The sequence below is a fragment of the Cyprinus carpio genome, chromosome B12, assembly GCF_018340385.1.
Source record: "Cyprinus carpio isolate SPL01 chromosome B12, ASM1834038v1, whole genome shotgun sequence".
NCBI classification, from domain to species: domain Eukaryota; kingdom Metazoa; phylum Chordata; class Actinopteri; order Cypriniformes; family Cyprinidae; genus Cyprinus; species Cyprinus carpio.
Window position 1 is genome coordinate 3,069,841 of NC_056608.1, and position 25,586 is coordinate 3,095,426.

Below are 25,586 nucleotides of genomic sequence, written 5' to 3' on the forward strand. Positions count from 1 at the left end.
TTTTATATCTTGATTAATACTCCTAAAAGGGCAATGTATCCCCTGAGATAAAAACATTTAGGGACAGATTACAAAAAATGTAAGCATTTAATTAATTAAATTTCAATGTAAACCTGATAAGCTGATGCTGAACAACAGCTTTTTAAACTGGTAAGTGCCCTCCAACATGTATAAATATGAACTAGATCATCGTTCTCCCACTACAGGAGGTCAGGTTTAAATGGTGCCTGTCAGCTAAACAAAGAATGTAAGAACAAAAGTTATCTCATCTAAATATTCACTTCAATATTCACCATTTTAAACATTTTAAAAATGAATGAGAGAAATGATATCAATGCTGTTCTTGCAGCTTTTAAAGTTTTTGTATTGTTTAGGATACATCGCCAGTTAAAGGGTTACTTTTTGTTTACTTTTAGACTACATTTGTATGTAATCTACAAGTAATCATGTAATCAATAAAAAGTATTTGTAGTCTGATTACGAATACTTTCAAATGTAATCTAATAACAAGTACTTAATTTTTGGAATCTGAAAATTTCTGAAATACAAACTCAGAACTGTGAGTTATAAACTCAGAACTGAGAAAGTCAGAAACCTGAGCTAAAACCCCGAAATTAACTTGGTTTTTGGTTTTTTTACCAGTTCTGACTTTTTTTTCAGTATTGCGAGATAAAAAGTCAGAATTATCTTTTTTATTCCAAGGAAGAAATTGGTTTTAAAGTAGCTCTACAGAAAACGCGTGTACAAATAAATAAAACAATAAAATAAAACAAGACTGTTAATGTATAAAATATGAAGTTTTGACATAAAAACCAATGATGTTATTAATACCCAACCTGTGCCATAAGTGCATTACAAAATGATATAAAAGTCATATGAGCCACTTTTATGGTGTTTTTAATGTGCATTATTATTATGATTAATATATAATCAGTAGTATTATTGTTGTTATCATTATTAGTCATATTTTCATCATATAATGATAAAATAATCATGACAGTCTCTACCGTAGCTCAAACCCATCTGAGAGCACATTTTTGGAGAGGCAGTTTGTGTTATTTTCAGCTCGATGGTTATTTCTGACAAGGATGACATATTCCACAGAGCTCAAGGAGTCTTCTCAGAAGGACTTTGTGTGAGTGGACGTCTCACTGTGAGTGCATCAGATGAAATAGAAAGGGTTCTCGTCAAAAAAAATAAAGTAATCACGTTGAAATTGATTTTGGTTGTGCTCGTGTGTGTTATCATCATGTGTGCATGTGACAAGACAGCCTTGTTCTGAGATAATACGTTTAAAATTGAGTGTGTGAAGACGTGTGTGTGTGTGTGTGTGTGTGTGTGTGTGTGTGTGTGTGTGTGTGTGTGTGTGTGTTGTTTGTGTGTGTGTCGTGTGAGTGAGTGAGTGAGTGACGTGTGTGTGTGTGTGTGTGTGTGTGTGTGTGTGTGTGTGTGTGTGTGAGTGTGGGTTTGTGTGTGTTAGAGTGTGTGTGTGTGCAGGACAAATCCCAAGTCTCCCGGAAGTCCCGGGAGCGCCGTCTCCGCATATTTGATAGCGGCTCCCTGATGCCCGCAAATTAGTTAAAATCTCCCGGAATCTAGAGCGACGCGAGCAACGAGCGCAAAGAAGAGGACTGTGTTTCAAAACCGTGTAGCGCGCGCACGGCAGAGAGGGAGAGAGCGAGAGAGACCCTTGAGTTGTATGTGCTAGTGTGCGTGTGTGCGAAGCGCATGTAAGACAGAGAGCATCCTGATTGGCCTGTTTCGGCAAAATCAACCAATCAATTGTCAGTGTGGGGCGGGCTTTTATCTTTCTTCTCCCGAACCAAATTAATCAGTTATGTCTATCTAGAAACAAGAGCACCATGGCAGAGGGAGAGTGCAACGTAAAATAAATAAAAGCAGTTTACATAAATAGTATAAGCAGCTTATATAAATAGTAAAAAGTAATCTACATATTTAAAACATAATTAACGAATAATTGCACAGGCCTATAGCTTATAGAAATAATATTTTATGCTTTTATATTTTTTTGTAAAGTCATGTTCTGTGGTGAAATGTCATATCCTTGTCCTCCTTCCCCCTTTTTTTTTGGGGGGGGGGGGGGGGGGGGGGGGGGGATTGGCTTCGGAATACCTGCCTGAAATGACTTTTTGCAGGTTGGGATGTCTGGTGTGTGTGTGTGTGTGTGTGTGTGTGTGTGTGTGTGTGTGTGTGTGTGTGTGTGTTGGTGTGTGTGTTTGTGTGTGTGTGTGTTGGTGTGTGTGTGTGTGTTTGTGTGTGTGTGTGTGTGTGTGTGTGTGTGTGTGTGTGTGTGTGTGTGTGTCTGTGTGCAGAGCCACAGCTGCATCTTATTTCACGAAGCCGCAGGTGAACAAAACACGAATCTGAGGTTCTGCTCACAGAGAGACGGGGAAAAACAAGCAATTACAGCAGCTTTCCAATAGAGTTAAAGACCACTCTGTTCTCATGAAGAGCTTCTAGTGCATTAAAATCCAGCTGAGTCAGGCTGAGCTGCTCTTACTGGACCAGTCTCAGTCTTGTTACACAAACATGGGAAATACAAGTGTAATAGAAATGATTCCTGCCAAAGCAACACAGCCTGACTTTTGTTCGGTGTGAGATGAAGGGTACGTTCACACAAAAATGAAGGTTTTGTCATCATTTAATCACCCTCATGCTATTCACAAACCCGTTATGACTTTATTTCTTCCAAAGAAACACAAAGAAAAATGTCAGGCAGAATGCCCTTTTCTGCTCGATTCTAAAAATAATTATATTATAAATGTTGGACAAGCAAAACGGTTCGACCGGCTTATTGTTAACTAAAAAATAAACTATTACAAACATTCTAATGATTGAAATAAATCTGAAACAAAAGATAAATATGAAATGGAAAAAAAAGTTAAAAGAAAAAAAAAAAAAAAAAAAAAAAAAATGAAAAAAAAGTAAAAGAAAAGAAAAGAAAGAAAAAAAGGTAATAAACCAATATATAAATTATTAATTGACTTTGTGTTGTTAGTTTAATGTGTGAAAAGTAAGTTGAATGGAAGCATAAATGACTGAAATAAATATAAATTAAATATAAATAGATTTATTTAAGAACAAAAACTAATAAAAAATGAAAATAATAAACAATTGAAAAATTACAAAAAAGTATCTAAAATCAAAATGAAAACTGAAAATATTAATTATATATTATTAAATAATTATATTTTATAATTATATATTATTAAAAAAAATAATTATGTATTTTTTAATAAAAGTATTTGTATATTATAATAAATTGAAATGAAAAGTGAAAATATAATAGTCTATAAATAAATTATATTAAATATTAATATTGATTTGCTACTCAAGAAACTTTTCTGAATATTATCAATGTTGAAAACAGTCATGCTGCTCAATATTTTTCTGGATTTTTTTTTTTATGAATAGAAAATTCATAAGGAAAGACAGCATTTATTTTAAAATAGATGTTTTTTAACCTTTAAAAAGTATTTACTGTCCATACAATAAGTTTAAATGCATCCTTGCAGAATAATTTCTTTAAAAATGAATCTGCTAGCACTCATTTGGCTTTGGAATAAGTTGGGAATAAATGCCAATAAATTAATTTGTATGTCACCCAGCAGCCCCATTCACTTCCACTGTATGGAAAAGAGCAGCCTAGACATTCTGCTAAACATCTTCTTTTGTGTTCCACGAGCGACAGGGTTTGTAGTGATATGAATGAATGTAAACAATGCTGGCATTTTTTTAATATTCACGTGACCTATCCCTTTAAGCTCAGGTTTTCTTGTGTTACGTCACACCTCCATGCACTTTCTCTTCTAGAAACCTCTAATTAGGACGTTCACATGTCTTCAGCACCTCCCACAACACAATACCTCTACAACATTACATAATCCTCCGGCTCCATTCACACTGTTCCTCCGCTGGTCTCTGTGCGGATGAGGATCTGGGTTTGAGATGCTGTGGTCTCCTCCAGCGCTGGAGCTCAGCCAATCAGCAGCCAGCGTTCTCTCATCTCCATCTCTCTCACCCTCAATCCTTTACCTGACATTATTCTCACACTGTTTTCTTTCATCCCCCTCCTTCCTTCTATTCATTCCTCGTTACATCATTTGGGTTGATAGTGAGCATTTCTCACTCTCTTTTTCACTGAGATCATCACTTACCTCAGTACTTTATTTATATCGTTGTCCTTTCGACTTTCATTTTTTTCCTCCTGCACATCTCTCACTCGTTATATCGTTGTCCTTTCGACTTTCATTTTTTTGTTGAGTTGCAATGATTAAAGCGACGTCTCATGTACTGAAAGCACTGCATCAGGTGGTCTCTGCCCAGGTGACATGGGTGCCGTAGAATGAGAGTCCAAACAGCTGCTAAAAACATCATCCACCAATCAATTTTTCCACAAGGTAATCCAACAGCACCTCCAGTGTCCATTTCAGTTTACAACATCTGGAGAACGAACAAAAAAAGCTGAAAAACACATCCAGCATTAAGCGTTTTGTTTAAAACTCAAATACATAGAGGTCTATAATCCATTAATACTAACAACTTCCTCCAGGTGAAAAAGTGGCATCGCTGTTGTCTCTCACATCAAAAAATCCAGACCACATATTTGTGTTTAGAGCTGTTTAAACGCTGCCTTGAATCTGTGCAGCTTTCTCTCTGATTTCACCCACCCCAGTCACAACTTCTTTTTCCGGTGGATGGTGGAAATGTGAGCGACGTGTTGTTAGGGGGATATATTTTAGGGGGGGCTGGGGGGGGGACGTTCTTGGTATTTGAGTTTCAAAAACATTTTTTTGTTCTTATTTGCTGGAATGTGTTTGATTCTTCTTTGTCTTCTTTTCCAGATGTAAACTGAGGGGGGCCTTGAGTGCTGTGGATTACTTTGTTGATGTTTTTCTCAGCTGTTTGGACTCTCATTTCTGGACGGCACCATTCACTGGCAGAGGGTAAAATCTTTTTTATTACATACCTTTTGAAAAACAAAAAATGGTCTCACAGATAACTAAAAACTAAAAAACTTACGTTTAAGAACTAGACAAATCCCCTGACAAGTGGAAGTAAGAAAAATCTATGTTTGTGTTTTAAGCTAGAATGTATACGTTTTAGTTGAGTGTGGAGTAAGAAAAATGTACACGTTTCCAGTTTGAATAAAGTTTACAATTTTTCAGTCTAAACCACACACAAGGACTTCTGCAAATTCAACAGGCCAAAGAAATACTGAGGAAAAAAGTTTTAGCAGTTTTTATACAGTATTTTTTTATGGATTTTGGGGGGAAAAAAGTCGTACCGATCACAAAAGCATTTGAGAAAGTCTGTGAACACGCGCGATCTCGTTTTAATGACTTTGTTCGGGGTTGTGTTTGAACTTGGGATCCCAGCAAAGCGGCAAAAAAAAAAAAAACAGGTCTAAATGCAAAGTGGAATGTGGGCTGATAAAATGTAAAAGTTGGAAAATTATTCAAGCCAAAGGTGAAAACTAAATGTGCGGAAGATATTTAAACAAAAGATTATTAATATATCGCAAAACTGACTTTTTTTCAAAAGTTTTACCCTGCCTTTCGTCTGGGGACCAAAACCCAAAAAAAAAACCCAACCATTTGGCTAGGATTTCAGGCCAGAAATTAAAAACTCCACCAAAGGATTATCCACCAAACACACTCCTCAGGGGAAAAAAACTTAGGTTTTCCATCCAAAAACCCCAGGCCTTTTAATCTCTTGCTCTCTTTAACTGATTTAGGGGTCCTCTCTAGTATTTTCCTCAGGCTCGATACGGTACGGGTTTAGGTTAGTTTTAAAAGGGCCCTTGGGAGTTAATACAGGGGGACATCCAGGGGAGGGGCAGGCGGACGGCCCACCACCGAGGAAGGGAATTTCTGCATCTGCATCATTTTGTGATTCTGAACTGACTGATGTTAAAAAAAAGAACCACGTTTACGATTACCATGTTTTTTCTGAAGCTTAGTTACATCTTGCACTCCTGATAAAAAACAAAGTCAGCGCTGTTCGTGAACCGTGGGACCAAAAAAAACTAATGCGAACCTTCAATTACATTTCCCCAACCATTTCTGGAATAATTGATTTTCACTCTTCCAACCCACCAGGAACTTCTGTTTCCTTTAGTGGAGATAACACAGGCAAATATCCTGTAGGGAAACAAAACCATTACTGGCTGTTTCTATTACATCTATAGTTCCAAGAGTGACTGGAAAAGCTGAGCTGATTTAAAAAAAAAAACATGAAACACATGCACCAGCCAAATAAAAATCTCATTTTCCAATCAGTTCTCATGACGCTCTATTCCAAGCTTTATGAAGGCCATGGTTGTGGTGAGAAAAATAGGCAGTACATTTTCCAGGCCCGCTGTCAGATTTAATTTTTCGGTAGTTTTTTCAAGAAGAAAGAGCCTGCAATCAAATCACTTTCTGATCACAAAGTGTGAATACCAGGATCGTTTTTCTCCTTTGGGTTAAAAAATAAATTTTATATCACTTGCCCTTTCAGGAGCATACTTTCTTTTTGACCCACATAAACCATTAACTCATTTCTCCCTCTCTCTGTCTCTCCTAAAAAACACCAAACGTTCTTCTCATAAATTTGACAAACAATGCTGATTACTTGGACAATAACACAATCAGACAGCAATGAAGAGGCGCTGCGTTATATAAGAAACATACAGTATCAGCATCATCAGACAGATTTAGCTTTACTTCAGGGAGCGAGTGCTGTTCCATCATTACCTCCGCTATTAAACGCCTCTTATCTCCTGCTAACGGCTGAATCAGTCTGATGGCTCTGAGCGGCTGAGATTGTTCTGACCCGACTGAACACAGGAGACTGCATTAACCTGGACACCAGGGTCAGCCGTCATTCAGAACCAATCAAGAACACCTTTCAAACTCCTCCTGAACAGGATTTGAATGTGAGGAAGCTGACTTAAAATAGATGACACTTAAAGAAACATTTCATTTATCAGTATAAATTACCCCTGAACATGTGATCATATAACATATTAGAACCAATCATAATATATAGTACTCGGGGCCTTCCAGATGTGATCATATAACATATTAGAACCTATAATATATATATATTTATGTAATGGATTGTTTTTTTTTATGCTTCTTTATTTTTTTTTTTGTCATTATTATTATTATTTTATTTTTTTTTTTATTATTTTTATAATTATATAGATAGATAGATACAGCATTAATAATAAATTAATGAATTAAAAAATATTAATAACATTAATAACGGTAAAAAAAAAAAAAAAAAGATTAAAAAATATTAAAATGCCACTGTCGGTGGAATTTTGATAAAACCTGTCTGCCAACGGTGCATAAACGTAAATAAATGTAAATGTAATAACCAATTATAAACAACTGTTTGAAATGCAACATTAATAATTAATAATAAATAATAAAAAAGTAAACATTTATTTATAATGCATTATGTATCATGTATTATTAATATTTTAGTATTTATTATTAATATAATATCATAGATAGATTATTTATAATGCATTGGGACAGGCCACAACAGAGAAAACATTACATGAGGCGGTATTTATTATTAATATAATATCATAGATAGATGTTCTGTGCATCGGACGCACAACAGAAAATTACATGGGGGGGTGAAGTGGGCGGAGCCGGGCTCGGGGATCTTGTTGAGGCTGTAGGTGGAGGCGGTCATGTTCTCATCCACGCGGTACAGACTGGAGTCCAGAGTGGATCTGTGCGAGTGCCAGAGCTTCAGGCTGCTGCCTCGAGAGCCGTCCCCGTGCTTCCCGCTCCTGTCCATCGGCTCCGAGTAACTGGTCAGGGTGGCTGGGAAAAGAGGAGACAAGCTGTCAAGATCAGGTCACGCCGAGGCAAGAAAGTTCTGCTAGAACGGATCAGCTCCCCAGAGGACCGTGAGTAGGGCTACCGTACGAAAAGTGATTGCGCCAATTAAGCTCCTGCAGAAGTGCATCGTTTGGCTTGATTTTCAGCACATTATCTTTAGATATGCTTTAGAGCCTTAAAAATATCTTTACAGATGAAGAGTGAGATTCCTGCACCACTAGTTGCATTATTGGAATCGCAACCTGCAACATATGATGCGTCTGTATTGAGGGTAAATTTGTTGAATTCATTAAATTATCTTTCATTTACAATAAAACTATTCAAGTTGCATGTACAAATACAGATTATGATTCAATTTACAGCACCTTCATATGTTGCATAAAACACTAAAAGCAAAAACACACTAATGCCCGGGCTTTATTCATCATTTTGTTGAAGCAGAGCCATCTCGCTCTGACCAGAGTGTTTTTTGTCGTGGTTTTATTGATGTTTTGGTATTGCCATATCGCTCTGACCAGAGTGTTTTTATGATTCATACAGCTGCTCTAGGAACAGAATTCCCACCTTTTGGTCAAAAGAGCCAATCAGCTTTTAGAACAGGCAGCTGACTTTCACTTGATTTCATCTGATTGTGATTTGAACTTAAGAAACAACAATTATGATTTCACTGTTTGCAAAACATACATTAACCATAAAATAGTTTTTTTTTGGTAAGTTTTTTTTTGTTTTTTTTTTTTTTTGTATTCTCTTCTGCTCACCAAGCCTGCATTTATTTGATCCAAAATTACTATTAAAAATAACTGCTTTCTATTTTGAATATATTTTTATACTGTAATTTATTTCTGTGATGTGCAGCTGTATTTTCAGCATCATTACTCCAGTCTTCAGTGTCACATGATCTTCAGAAATCATTCTAATATGATGATTTGCTGCTAGAGAAACATTTCTGATTATTATCAATGTTTCTTTGATGAATAGAAAGTTCATAAGAACAGCAATTATCTGAAATAAAAATCTTTTTAACATTATACATGTCTTTATCATCACGATGGATCAATTTAAAGCAGCCTTGCTAAATAAAAGTATTAATTTCTATAACACTCCCCCCCCCCCAAAAAAAGGATCATGTGACACTGAAGACTGGAGTAATGATGTTGAAAATTCAGCTTTGATCACAGAAATAAATTACAGTTTAACAAATATTGTTTAACAGATAGATATAGAAAACAGCTATTTTACACTGTAATAATATTTCATGATTTTACTGTACTTTGGATCAAATAAATGCAGCCTTGATGAGCAGAAGAGGCTTGTTTCAGAAGGCCAGCTCACAGGTAAGCCCAGGCAGGGACTCACCGATGATGCCGCTGTCTCTGCTCTCCAGGGTGGAGGTGGGGCTGCTGAAGGCCTGTCCCGGAGCAGCAGGAGGAAGGGTGGAGCAGGGGCTGCAGGCGGGGGGCGAGGAGGTGCTGCTGGTCAGAGTGGAGCACGGACTCATCCTCCCGCTCACTCCTAAACCCTGCACACACACCTGTACTCTCAGTTCACCTCTGTCCTGCCCAACATTACCATCAAACATCACAACAGACACAGCTCCTCACCGTAAAACACTCACAAGCACTTCAGAGTGTCAGAGTGAGAGTCCACACACACACACACACACACACACACACACACACACACACACACACACACACACACAAACACAAACACATACACACACACACACACATATATTTATATTAATATACAAACACACACAAACACACACACACACACACACCACACACACACACACACACAGGCAGACACAAACACACACACACAAACACACACACACACAAACACAAAAACACACTCATACACACACACAGACACACACACACACACACACACACACACAGACACACACAAAACACACACACACACACACACACACGCTCATCACACTTTTTGTGAAAAGTGGGGACATTCCATAGGCATAATGGTTTTTATACTGTACGAACTGTATATTCTATCGCCCTACACCAACCCTACACCTAACCCTACCCCTTACAGGAAACTTTGTGCATTTCTACTTTCTCAAAAAAACTAATACTGCATGGTTTATAAGCGTTTTGAAAAATGGGGACATGGGTTATGTCCTCATAAGTCACCCTCTCCTTGTAATACCTGTGACATACCCATGTCATTATACAAAGTTGTGTCCTGATATGTCACAAAAACAAACACAGACACACACACAAATTTTTATACTGTGCAAACTGTATATTCTATCGCCCTACACCAACCCTACACCTAACCCTACCCCTCACAGAGACCTTTCTGCTATTTTACAATTTAAATATACCAGTTTACAAATGAGGACCTCCCCAAAGGGAGCTTTTTCACACAGGTGAGATTGAGCCTTTCTGAGCGTCTCCTACATCTTAAAGATGAATAACTCACCTGAGCGTCATCAGGCTCATCCATGCTGTACTGCGGCCCTTGAGACCCCTCGCTCACTTTTTCTCCGAGTAGGAAGCCAAGACGAGTCATCAACGTGTTCGCTGCCTCGTCCACTGAGGGGGGGGGGCCGAGCTCCAGACCTAACCCCCCTAAAGAGAGAGAGAGAGAGAGAGAGAGAGAGAGAGAGAGAGAATGAAATTAAGTCAAGTATAAGTGAAACCAGCTAACCAGCTCACCACAACAGAAAAAGTTAATTATGAGCCTCACATCTTCCGCTGCTCGTGTCAGCTATATCGTGATTATGGATTCCACATGAAAATTCAATAATTCAGTAAGTGATTTCCCACAGATCTTAAATGACAGCTCACCCTCGGAGCCCATCAATCTCTCTCTGTGTTCTCTCAGCCTGCGCTCTTCTGCAGCAGCGTGACGACACACAGAGACGAGAGCGACAGACACAGCTCACAGACGGAGAGATAGAGAAGATACGACTGTCAAGAAGACACAACGCTAAAACTGCTGAAAGAGTGACGAGTTTCATTCTGAGCTGATTTCAGCATTACTGTTAGAGGAAAACTGATGGATAGAACAAACCATAGAACGATAAACAATAAATATATAGAGCATATAGAGAGCACCTAAAAAAGCATCACAAACTATAGAAGAATATAGAACGATAGAGAGATGGATGGAGATAGATAGATAGATAGATAGATAGATAGATAGATAGATCACCCTGAGCCAAGTTTAGTCACGCCAGCATAACACAAGAAACTGAGACAGTGTGTGTGTGTGTGTGTGTGTGTGTGTGTGTGTGTGTGTGTGTGTGTGTGTGTGTGTGTGTGTGTGTGTGTGTGTGTGTGTTCCTAATGAGTTTTCAGTCAAACATTCAGCTGTTTTGGGAAGGTCAGGGTGGACTGTCCGATACTGAATAAAGATCAGACCCCAGCACAGCTACTGAGAGGACAGCTGGAACACTCAAGTCTTCACTGAACATCAACTCTGTCTCATGTATGTGTATATTTCTATGTTGCTTGTATTGTGTGCACATCAGGAATAATTATATAATTAAAAAAAAAAATGTCTCAGAAGTTCCTTCTGCAAGTCCTTGCAAGAAATTAAAGTGGATACAAATGAGACAACAATGAAAGATTAACATACAATATTCAATACCCTTATCCATATTATGTATAAAATAGCTTAAAATGGTGATTTATTTTATTGAAAAGAACATCATTTAAACCAAACATCCTGAAGAAATTAAATTAAAACAAGGCATGTTTTCCTTACTATTACTATTCATTTTACCATTAATATTTAATAATTGTTGTATCATACAGTTTTTGTTGTTGTTGTTGTTTGCAATTTGTTAGTAGCTATATTATTATTGTTTGTCAAGAAACAGAAGAAATTATGATATTTATTATATATGTATTACTATATCTGTTTAGACAGACCAATATAACAATCTGTAGTAATAAACAACATTTATTTACATATGTAAGTTTTTAACAAATATTATTAAACATGCAGTAAGAATACCGCTATAGAACTAATGTGATATAGACCAGATAACTGTGTTAAGAAGGAGTTCACAGTGAAATATCTGCGGTTTGATCACAAGCTTTGCTAGCTTCCGATAGTGTGAGACACGACTGAGATGTTGTTCTCAGGAACCATAAACAGGTCAGCTTGCATTGCTTTTACAAATAATCCCTCATTTCCCCGTCTGTTCTTACACACCGTGAGAGTGAAATTCCCCGTCCTGCACAACCACACACACACCAGACCGACGGCTGTCCTCAATAACACATATACATGATCTGATACCATCTCCAAAGCTTGAGCAGCGGACCCCGGGTCAGCATCCACCGGGCGTCTCAGCTCGTCTAGCGACGCACCTTCCACAACACTCCACAACACACCGCTCTCAATCCAGTTCTGTATGGTTATGCATGTGGAAAGAACTGTTTTAGAGCACTTACTCTCCAGCAGCGTGCCTGTGTCATACAGTCAGAAAACACTGAAAACTTTACACACACTGTTATGAACAGACAGCAGACTTCATAACGAGCCCGAGTCTCTGGATCTGCTGCTTATATAAAACCCAGCGTTTGTGTGTGTGTGTGTGTGTCCGCGTAGGTTTTAGTGCATGTTTGTGTTTGCACGCAGGTTTCAGTGAGAATGTCAGAACTGGAAATGCATCTATACATAGCCAGCACCCACGCGCCGAGCTGCTATATCTACAGTGTGACGGAAACGTCTCCTCAGGTGAGATCATTAGCTATGAAGGCATCGTGATATTTAAACATCTCTGCATTTATGCATCAGATGGCTTCAAAGATGATCTGTTTCAGTAATCAAACAGCCTCTGTTGCCAAGGAGATTCAAAACGCCTTATTCAAGACATAAAACACAGTAACATTGCAGTCAGGGACCATAAGAAAGGATGATATTCAATCATTTGTTTAGATGCATCAGTCCTAGAAATAATAATCAATAATGTTGATTTACATTTACATCTCATTTTTAATAAGTTTTTAACAAATATTGTAATGTAATATTTATATATTGTAAACATATTTAGATAATATATTTTTCAGATGAGATTTTTTTTTTATAAAAAAATATGATTACTTTTATTCAACAAGGATGCATTAAACTGGTCCTGCCTGTTGTTACAATTAGATATCATTAGTATTAAATACTACTGAGATGCTGTTAAAGTTTTTTTGTCAGTTTTTATTTTATCTTTTATTTTAATCTCAGTTAAAGTTTTACTAATTTTGTCTTTTTTTTAATCATTTTTAGCAGTTTTCATGTTTTGATATACAGTTGTGCTCATACCGTAAGTTTACACACCCCTTGCAGAATATGCAAATGTGTTAATAATTTTAACAAATTAAGAGGGATCATGATAATTGCATGTTATTTTAATTTAGTCCTGTCCTGAATCAGCTATTTCACATAACAGATGTTTACATATAATCCACAAGACAACACAATAACTGAATTTACAAAAACAACTGAGGGACTCATATGCATCTATTACAGAAGGTTCAAACATGTACTGATGCTGCAGAAGGCCACACGATGATGAAGTCAGAGGAAGGACTGGGTTTCACTGCCTCTGATGATTTTGTTAAAGGCACAGATACATTCACCTGATTTCATTTCTGATCCATTATTTAATTATGTGATCTGATTATGAGCCAACAATCCATACTTATGCAATGAGATATGAGAGGCTGTGCTATATCACAAACATATTGATCGTCATACTGGACAAAATGTTTTATTTAAACATACTATTTTATTAAACTCATTAACTCAAAATCAAGAGTGCTTGAACGTTAGATTTCCCTGTTCATCGTTTAATAATAATTTAACAGACCATTTTGATTTGTTCTTGATCGAGTGTGAAAAAAAAAAAAAAAAAAAATAAAAAAAAATACACTGTATTAATCACCTATTCTTTTTAAAGTAATACTTCACAAAGTAACCAAATATGATTAAATGAACATAATTATAATAAAGAACATCTGTCAGTCTGGCTTGAAGTTGGTGGAATGCTAGAATATTGTAAAAAGATCACAGATACATTCACCTGATTTCATTTCTGATCCATTATTTAACTATGTGATCTGATTATGGGCCAACAATCCATACTTACTTAATAAGATGAAAATATTGTAAGGTATGCTGCACAAACTAATTTCATTTAAACATACTGTTTTATTAAATGAACTCAAAAATCTCAGTATTAAAATTTAGATTTTCTCAGCAGCACTTCATAACAAACATTTCACAAAAAAATAATGATGAACAAGTCATTTGAGATAAATACAAGTCGTTAGAAATAAAAAAATTTAAAGAAATGTTTTTAATCATTTTTTTACATTGACCAATCAGCGTCCAGGAGCAGAACTATCCATTTTAAAGCAATTTGACTATATTATTATCAAATAAATATGATTTTAATTTAATGGATTCTTTTGTTCTATTCATTGTCAATTTAACCTGAATTTTAACAAATAATTATCTCAATGTCTGACACAACTGTGTAAATAATTGTTTTTTAAAGAATATACTTATAAAGTGTATACTGAATGTAACTAAACGTAAGAATGTAAGTTCACCACTGAACATTGCAAATAAATTAAAAAGAATTTTAGCTAAAAATTAATATTAAATGCAGTTAGCTGAACCTATAAGTAGGACTGAAGTACATCTTTATATGTCATTTCATAATTACTTCTATTAACTTTAAAATATGATTAAAGTGTATGTACGGCTTTTATAGTAACCTAAAAGATACTTCAATGTCATTTCTACTGAAACTTGAATGTCATGTATTTAAACATATTTGCATCTACACACCAATGCAATCAAGTTGCAATATAGCACATTTAAATATATTAACTTTTAAACATAATATCAAAAGATACGCAACAGTTAAAGTGATAATCAAGTATTTTACATGTGCTTTAGTATGTTAGTCAACTCATTAAAATAAGTGTGACAAAAGATTATTAAAACATAATAATTTAATTAAGTTAAAATTAAATTAATAATAATTTATAATAATAATTTAAAATGCAGCCTACTTCAAAGTAAAACTTTAATTTGGCATTTTTACAAATGCATTTTTTGTGCGGATTATTGTGATGTTTTTTACATAAACTTAATTATTCATGTTTATTTCCTCTGTTTTTAGATTCATATTACCTTTTCCATCACTCATCATTCATCTTTAAATAATCTTGAAAAATACTTTAGTTTAATGACACTGTTAAATATAAAATTCATTTCTGTTTCTCACACAAACATCAATTTTGTTCATCACTTTTAGCATTTAAATCATAATCTGATTTATTATTATTATTATTATTATTATTATTATTATTATTTGGCACAGTACTATACAATTTTGGTAACACTTTAGTTTAGGGAACACTTCTCACTATTAACTATTTGCTTATTATCATGCATATTACTCGTATATTAGCTGTTTATTGGTATTTATGAGGCACATATTAATGCCTTATTCTGCAGGAGCGTATCAGATCCCTTAATAAGTAGCAAATTAGGAGTTTATGGATGCAAGAGTCATGGTTAATAGTTAGTTAATAGTGAGAACTGGACCCCAAACTAAAGTGTGACCACAATTTTAATATCAGACTTTCCTATCTGCAATCGTATTCTAAGTAATTATCAGCTTATTGATATTGTAAAATCAGTGCATTCCTATCAGTAAGGAACTGGATGATTAATACAGTAAAGCCATGTCCAACAAACAAAACAGCGCTGTATGATGGCGTTTGTTCTCGTTACACTAAACACATTTTACTTAACAAGCTTTGTCTGTTAATAAATGACATGCCGCATTACAAAAACTTTGATTCCTAAAATAAGCTCCATTTCCTTATGCAAGATAATCTTCTTATTCTTTGAGCATGTGAACTCTGACCAGCTGCAGCACAGGTGCAGAGATCCATCAGTCTAATACTCTTCAAGTGCAGATCACTGTCCTGAGACACAGTTATGAGTGTTTGTGCCTTTCAGGTTAATGTAAGACAAAAACACACACTTAAGAGAAGAACACACACTCCTAACAAAGCAAATCCTGGACGGGCTTCAGCAGAGCGTGTCTAATACTTCCTTCAGATACAACATCTGCTGCATCTCTGAAAGAGCTGAACAACTGGCTGTTCAAGTTCACTCGAGGTCAGCGGCAATGAAGACACGTCTCAAAACACTCACATCAGCAGTGCGCTATTGTGTGTGTGTGTGTGTGTGTGTGTGTGTGTGTGTGTGTGTGTGTGTCACAGAACACAGACACTTCTCAAACAACTCAAACCGGATCAGAGTCATGCATTTCTGTCAATCATGAAACCTGAAGAGCATTTGCAATATAGTCAGAGCTGAGAGAATATTAATTATACATTTATATTTATTTACAATCATGCATTGTTTTGTAATTATGTCAATGCTTTGTACTAGTGCAATTATCAGAAAAGGATCTGAAATAAAGAGACTGAGCTGATTTAAATCAGCTTAGAGTCTTCACATCAAAAGTTAGAAATTAATCTACACACTACAGTTTACAGCGCGTCTGAAAATCCAGCTGTCAATCCAGTTCTGATGGGGAAGATATATTGCAAGAATATATTTCAGCACAATTTCATACGAAAAATGCTTTTTTGAAAATGCTGAAAAGTGAGCGTGCAAGTCATTTGAAGTGATTCATGTTATATAAAATATATATTATATGCATACTTTTATTTATCAAGGATGCATTAAATTGATCAAAATGACAGTAAATACACTTTTAATGTTACAAAAGATTTCTATTTTTATTTTAATAAATGCATTCATCTGTGAATCCTGAAAAATAAAATGTATCACGGTTTCCACAAAAATATTGTGCAGCACAACTGTGTTCAACATTGATAATAATCAGAAATGTTTCTTGATGCAGCAAATCATCATATTAGAATGATTTCTGAAGATCATGTGACACTGAAGACTGGAGTAATGATGCTGAAAATACAGCTGCACATCACAGAAATAAATTACACTTTAACAGATATTCACATAGAAAACAGCTGTGTTACATTGTAATAATATTTCACAATTTTACTGATTTTACTGCATTTTTGACCAAATAAATGCAGCTTTGGTGAGCAGAAGAGACTTGACTTAAATAAACAAAATTTCATTGACTTTGACAGAATTTTAAGACACTGTACTGTATGAACAAAGTGTTCAACTTTTTTTTTTTATGTATCTCATTAAACTGCATTATGTGTGAAGTATATATGAACCATCTGACACAGCACTGAAAGTCTAATATTGGCTGTAAACATCATGTTCGGAATAAATCTGAAACATGATGTGGATGATGGTATGAGGTCTGAATAAACTACAAGGTTGCAAGTTTTCCAGCATTACCCTCTTGTTTCTCAAGAACGCCTTGAAAGTGCAGGTCACTTGAGCAGAAGCATGTACTGAAGGACGGTGCACAGACCCTGCAGCATGTTTCCCAGACACAGCTTCTCCGGTGTGTTAATGAGCCAACCAAAACACAGCTAATGATGTCACAGCACTGATCGCTCCTCAGTGAGGACTGAACGCTGAGAATTAGGCGAGCTAATCAAAATGACATCTTTCAGCGCGTGTGTTGATTGTGAATAGAGCAGAGGACAGAGAGGATATTAAAACCATGTGTTGGTATTTAATGCGTGAGCTGTGATGCTCAATAGCACACGCAGAGACTGTGCTGATATGCAGAAATGATATTTAGTGGCTTCATCAGATCATTGCATTAGCATGGTGTAGGATTTCTCTTCATTCATTTGAAGAGAATGGTTTTGCTGGGAAAATAAAACTAAGCATAGACTCAGATCCTGGTTCAGGTTTGATCTGATTCACTGTCCCATAAAATAAAGACATAAAGTTTTAAAAATGAAGATAGGCGACATCATTAACATATATACAAATTATTTAAAGCATTATTATTTGTTCAGAGGTGTTTAATATCAAAGAAAAAATTGTGTTTGAGCTTGTAAATCTAATTTATGTCCATTTTGAATAATTTAAAACTTTATTTTGATAAGTTTCTATTTGTTTCAGTACATTTTCAAGATTTAATTTATCAATGATTTGTTTGTCTTTTTACATATAATAATAATAATAAAACAACAATAACAGTAATAATAATAAAGAATTTTATATTTATATATTGTGTTAATAAAGTAAAAACAATGACTGATGGTTGAAATGATGATGATGATAATTTATTTATTTTAATATTAAATTATAAAAAAAAATTAATTTATCAAAAAAAAAATTTTTTATACAGATATTAAGAAATTTTATAAAATTGTAAAAATGAAAAAAGCAAATTGAATATTAATTTTAATTTTTTATAAAATAGGAAAGTGGAATATTATTTTATATTTTATATCAGTTAGTTGCTGAGACAATATTTCTCATTTTCAAGTAAGTTTACCTTGAAAACCTAAAATAAATACCTAAAATAAATAAGACTAAAACTAAAATAAAAATGAATAAAAACTATACAAACTTAAAACACACACACACACACACAAAACAGAAAAACACAAATGACATAGTGAAATCACTACAATTTTAGCTAAAATTTAAAAATAAAAAAGCAACATAAACATAAAAATATAAGTAATAATAAAATAAAAATACAAATTAATTGATAATATTAATAAATATTCCATCTCAGTTATGCTAAACGAGCACTGGTCTCGTGTAAATTGAGAAGTGCTCTCTGTCGAGTGTTTATAAGGTTTCTTGTGTCTCAGCTCCTTCAGTCAGACATGTATCTTCACTCCTGTTAAACATTGTTCAATATTTCAGTGATCTTGAAGCCTATTCACGTAACGCTGATGGATTAATCTGAGCAGGAGATCCTGAGTGAAGAGCTCTCCACGCTTCACACGCTTCTGTCAAAACCAGCACCAAAACTGGGCCAAACACTTCTTTCAAACACTTCAAGACTATTTATAAGTTTAATTCAAAACCCGCTAAAACATACTTCTCAACAATATAAATGAATACATTAATAAACACAGTTTTTCCCAAAAAAGTCAAATAAAAGTCTGATTAAATCAGCTGGTATTCACTTGCATTACTTGAAGACTATTTTTAAGTTCTATTAAAAGCCACTAAAAACTCCTGTAGCGCTCAAATAATGAGAATAATAATAAAATTAAACCAACCAATAAATAAAAAGTAACTGAGTAACTGAAACTCCTTGTGTTTCAGGTGTCTGTATTTCAAGGAAAAACTGTTTTCAAATAATAATAGTAAAAAGATAAAAATGTATAAATAAACACCACTTTTAGATTATTTTACATTCTATTAAAAGAACACTAAAATCTCCTGTTTAAAGCCTAAATCAATCAATCAAATAAATGAATAAACAAAAAAATTAAAGAAATACATGATGAATGAATGAATGAATGAATGAATGAATGAATGAATGAATGAATGAATGAATGAAAGAGCTGGTATCATTTGTCTTTGAGATGTCTTTCCTTCCAATCAAACAAACAAATAAATAAATAAATAAATAACGTCAACTTATATTACCTTTTAGAGATGATTTTCTTTCCAGGAGAAGACACTAAAAATGTCTGTAATAAATGTAATTATAAATAAATAAAAATTATTTAAAAATAAATGCATTAATAAATAAAACACCAGTTCTTTTCAAAAAGGGCACGTTATATCAGGTGATACTCCACCCCAAAATGAAAATGTTATCATTAATCACTTACCCTCATGTCGTTCCAAACCCGTAAAAGCTTTGTTCGTCTTCGGAACACAATTTAAGATATTTTGGATGAAAACCTGGAGGCTTGTGACTGTTCCATAGACTGCCAAATAAATAACAGTGTCAAGATCCAGGAAAGATATGAAAGTCGTCGTCAGAATACTCCATCTGCTATCAGACGTGCAATCTGGGTTATATGAAGCGACAGGAACACTTTTTGTAAGCGAAGAAAACAAAAATAATGACTTTATTCAATAATTTGTTTGTCAGCAGTCTCCTCTGTGTCTCTCCATAGCCTCCCTGTTTTCATCCAAAATATCTTAAATTGTGTTCCGAAGACGAACGAAGCTTTTACGGGTTTGGAACGACATGGGGGTAAGAGATTAATGACAAAATTTTCATTTTGGGGTGGAGTATCCCTTTAAGAGCTGTTTAAATTGACAGTGCACATTTTCAGATATTTTAGCGAGTTCTGAGTATGCGTTAGATAAGTGCTTATTTAAATTCAATTATGTGTACGTTGCATATGCTATCATTAAATTTCATCAGCCACCATGCTCTCTAGATATCCGTACTGGCATCAGCATCAGTCGAATCCATCTACAGTATAAAGAACTACATTTATTATCTATCTGCGTATGAAGAGAGTGGATGTAACGCACACATATGCTGGCCAGTGGAAGCTGAGCTGCGTGGCATGAGTGTTAGCTGTGGGGAAAGATCCAACACACTTAATCCCACGGCTCTGTTTTGTAAGCAAATCATTATCGAGACTATTAATGGCACACTGCAGAATTCTCCCTTCCTCCCTCTCTCTCTCTGTCCTTCTCCTGCTCCCACTCAGTCTCTCTTTTCAGTTCATTTCTCCCACCTTCTCCATCTCCATTTCTCTCCATCTGTTTTCGGGGAACCTTTTTAATACTCAGCTTCATTTTTCCTCCCTCTTTCTCTGTTCCAAACCCTCGTGAGCTGCCTACGGAGGCATTTTAAGGCATCGCTGATGCGCTCCTGACGTGAAAGCTGATCTTAATGATGCTGACTCGCAAGAGATCTTGTTTTAGCCAAATTCTAAGGGAGCAATGAGTGTATTCTTCACAGGGAAGCCAAGAACTGCAGTGAGCTCTGTGAAAACTGCTATAAAATTATTATAAACTTATAATTCATTCAATATTAAAGTGGATAAACTCTATTGAAATCAATTGAGTCTCTCATGCAGAGCACTACTTGTGCTGTGTGTGGGATTGCTGTCTATGTAGAGGGATCCAAATTAGCCATTCCTTATTCAGAACACTTCATGTGATTTGAAACCCTCTACATGCACTACACTGAGTATGTACAGCGTTCCAAATCAAGGACTTGTAATTTAGAACACTCTATATGATTTGGAACACTGTACATGCACTATGCTGTCTATGTAGTGTTCAAATCAAGCAATTATAATTTAGAACACTAAACATGATTTGGAACACTGTACATGCACTATGCTGTCTATGTAGTGTTCAAATCAAGCAATTATAATTTAGAACACTAAACATGATTTGGAACACTGTACATGCACTACACTGTCTATGTAGTGTGCTCTAAATCAGTAACATATTGTTTTGTACACTCTATATGATTTGAAACACTACACTTTCTATTCGCTGTTTGTGAAGACTGTTCCACATCAAGCACTTATAATTTAGAGCACTCTACATAGACACTGTGTAGGGCATGTATTGTATTTAAAATCAGGAATGTATCATTTAGAACATTCTATATGCACTACGTTTTCCAAATGAATCGCCTGACTGTTAGGATGCTGCCTCAGAAGGAAGCTGTCTATGTAGGCAGCAGGCAGCGAGACAGCTCAGTAGGTTTTGGAAAAGAGCTTCTGTGTTTCTTTTCGAAAAAAGCTATTTGAGCTAAACGTGACTGAAAACATTGGATGGCAGCCTCCTACTGATTGTGTTAACACATTGCCTGGGCAACTTCAGCTCAGCGACAGCAATGCTGAACATTTTAGACCCAGAAGTTTTTTATAACGGTAAAAGAGGGGGCAGAGAAGAAGAGGAGACATTCGCTGTGTGCTGGGAACATAAGAAATCTGAACATTTAGTACTACAGGAGCTGTGCCACACAGAACAAAAAGTGATGCTGCGAAACAATCAACATCAAAACTAACACTGATCAGAGTCTCAATATAGCTGGAAAAAACCTTTCTGTTCAACCATTAGCTCTTAAATTCTCCATTTAACATAAGAGTCATAAAGAAGCATGCATTACTAGAAACTACATAAAATCCCATGCTAGACCAACAGATTCTCTGAAATATTGTCTTAAAAAAAAACTGAACAGCAATGCTGAAAGGTTAAGGGTTTGGGAGTTCCCAGCATGCACTGCAGCTGTGCAGCATGAATACATGGTGTGCTGATTTTACAGTATTGCTGTTTTTCTGTCTTTTTGTTAGTTATTTGTTGTGTTGCGATGTTAAGAGCTCATCTTTTTACATTCGTATGTTCCTGAGGTTTGTATGTGAAGTGTTGAGGTCTACAACCATCTAGCACTACTCTATACGTCAGATACCTTTTTACTTTCTTTATCTTGACTACAGCTCACTTCATGCATCAAGTGGCCTATAAAACAAAATATATATGATTAGTTTACTATGTTGCTAATTGTAAAATTGAACAGGAAATCTGTAGTTGCCTTGATTAATTTATTGGCAGAAAGCTGTTAAGTTGAGGTACTGGGTCAGATTAGGGATGTAGAATATCGTCCTGCAGAATAAGTACTAATAAACAGCCAGTATGTTAATAATAGGTATGCTTATAAGCAACTAGTTAATAGCGTGCATTGGTCCCTTTACTAGAGTGTTACCAAATATTTGTTGCATATGGATGATAATGGAAATTCAGAAGGGTTTTGGGGTCAATTTAACAGTATAAATCAACATTCACTTTAATTGCATGGAAAAGAGCAGCTTGGACCTTCTGCGAAACATCTCCTTCTGTGTTCCACAGCTGGCAGAAAGTTTGATCTTCACTTCAAGTGTTTAAAATGACACAAGGGTGAATAGATGATGACAGAAATTACATTTTGGCTCACTATCACTTTAAAAATAAGGACTGTCGTCCTAGAGAAACCTGCACATATAAGTGTACTTCAAAGGGCAGGTCACACCCTGTTTGATCCTGATAAAACTACAAGAATTAAACTTAAACTCTGCTATGACCTTGGAAACTGATAGTATTCCAATAAACATCCAAATGTAGCACAGGTGACATGCAACAGTTGCATTTGAAGCTTCAGCATGCACCGGATCATATACAGAATGTTCGTTAATCATCAGCAACAGAGTGGCCTTCTGAGAGATTACAACCACACGCAAACCCAAGCTGCCTGGGTGCAATTCAGCTAACAAATCACATAGAGGCCCTCAAAACGGTGGACGCCGAGGGGTCAAAGACTCCTGAGAACATCTCCTGAAAAAGCGGAGAACACTGCAGCACACTCCACCTCCCACAGATCCTCAAGCAGCAGCATCAGTTTCAGCATCAACACTCAAACCCGCCTCGTCTAGACAACATCGCACCCTTCAGATTAAAACAATCCAACACGCAGATACATCAACATACCATGCTCCCGCGGCACCCATCCATTCCTTCAGAGAGCAGCGTCTCAGGTAGAGAGCGATTATGTGCGTGTAGAAGGAGAGAGAGTGAGGTGAGGTAAAGAGATGTGTGGAGGGTGGGGTCCGGCGCTCACCATGCTCAACCCAAACCCCGCATTGGGCTGGCAGGCGGGTGTAGATCTGTCCTCCCTCTCCGTCCACAGACACACACAGCCCCTGCGATCCTCTCACCGACGGCCAGCTCATCCACACGCGTCCGCAGCGGCTCTCTCCGACGGAAGAGCGAGGGTGGGATAGGGAAGACGGCTCAGTGGAACCGCATCAGGGGAGAAGCATTCCTTGGGTTTGGGAGGATGGGTAAACCTTAAAGCGGAGTCGCTTTCCAGAGGAAGCCTGGCAGCTCGTCTTCCTTCCACGAGGAGAATCCAGAGAGAGAGAGAGAGATACAGAGAGAGAGAGTCTACAGCTACAGTCCATGAATGGTGCAGTGCTGCTGTTGTCATGGTAACCACTGGGGAGGAGGCTGGTGAAGTGGTGAGGGGGAGTGAGAGAGAGAGAGAGAGAGAGAGAGAGAGAGAGAGAGCTGCTCTGCAGAGGGACACTGGAGCACTGGAATGACAGACTGGAGAAACTGGAGGCTCTGGGTCTGCTGTGACCTCATGTTACCCTTGAAAAGGCCATCGATCCGTCTATTCATCCGCCTGTCCATTCATCACATTATCAGTCTACTGTATGTTCATCTCACACTTGCCCCTGCTTCTTATTTTATAATCCATTCATTCTTATGTATATGGGGTGACAAATCATTAATGTGCTGTTTGTGCTCATTTTAAACTGTTAATGAGATCATCAAAGTGTGTGTGTGTGTGTGTGTGTGTGTGTGTGTGTGTGTGTGTGTGTGTGTGTGTGTGTGTGTGTGTGTGTGTGTGTGTGTGTGTGTGTGTGTGTGTGTATTTTTTTTCTTTTTCAATACAGTGAAAGTCAGTGGGTTTCAATGTTTGTTTGGATTTAAATGCATGGACAAAGTTGAAACACAAAGTTGAAATGTATACATACACACTAGATATTTTTATTTTTACATTTCAATTTTTATTTTTATTTCTTTAATTTTTGTGGTTTTATTGACTTTTTTATTTTTTACTGTTTATATCATTTTGGCATTTTCATTTCAGTTTTAGTTATTTTAGTACATCAAATTAAACTCAATAAAAAAATTGAAAATTGTCCTTAATAATAATAATAATAATAATAATAATAATAATAATAATAATAATATATTTAATTAACATTTATTTTATTTATTTCAAGTAACATTCTTTTTTTAGGATTTAATTTTTTGTTTACTATAATAACCCTGATATTTTGAAAGCAGAAAAATTAATAAATACATGTTATTTCAAGTAACATTCTTTTTTTAGGATTTAATTTTTTGTTAACTATAATAACAAATTAAATTAAATTTAATTTAATTTCATTTCATTTTTTGGGCGCAAACCGTTCTTCTGTTTTGTTGTGTTTGTTTGGTGGTTTGGTTTAGCTCCGCTCCTCTTCACTTCTCTGGATGAGTTGTGAGTGTCTTAATGACGTGTAGAGCTCATTAGTGACTCCTGCTGCTCTCACTAATGTGCTGTTTGAAATGATCTTATTCTCATGTTCTTAATCCAAACATGACATTCAGAGCACTTGAAGAATGAGCTGCTTTAAAAAGTGACACGTTTGCTCATATATTTCTCCATTTTCTTGGTGAGCATTAGTAGAACAGAGCAGAGGTTTTAAACGGGCAGTCCGTGCGACGCTGCAGGGGTCTGACAACTGATGTTTGATCTCAAAATAATTTGCTCAAAAAACAAGCTTTATATGAAATCAAAGTTAACTTTAACCAAGTTAAGAAGTTAAGAAGCCGAGGTAGAGTTAAATGTTTCATTGTCCATCGCACATTTAAATATATTACGTAAAAAAGTTTGGGGTCTGTAAGATTGACTTACGCTCACTAAGGCTGCATTTATTTAATTAAAATGACAGTAAAAGCAGTAATATTGTGAAATATTTCTATAATCTTAAACAGCTGTTTTCTATGTGAATATCTGTTAAAGTGTAATGTATTTCTGTGATGTGCAGCTGTATTTTCAGCATCATTACTCCAGTCTTCAGTGTCACATGATCTTCAGAAATCATTCTAATATGATGATTTGCTGCTGAAGAAACATTCCTGATTATTATCAATGTTGAAAACAGTTGTGCTGCTTCATATGTGTGATTGTTTTTAATTATTTGTTTATTTTTTTACTATAATTTTTGGTAGCACTTTATTTTAAGGTGTCCGTGTTATACCTGATACATGTACTTT

General features: G+C 35.8%; 1 pseudogene; it reads right to left on the bottom strand.

Annotated features, from left to right (window-relative positions):
* The window catches only part of LOC109073026, a 49,596-nt pseudogene extending 25,503 nt beyond the window's left edge, over positions 1–24,093 (bottom strand).
* Positions 24,094–25,586: the final 1,493 nt, after the last annotated feature.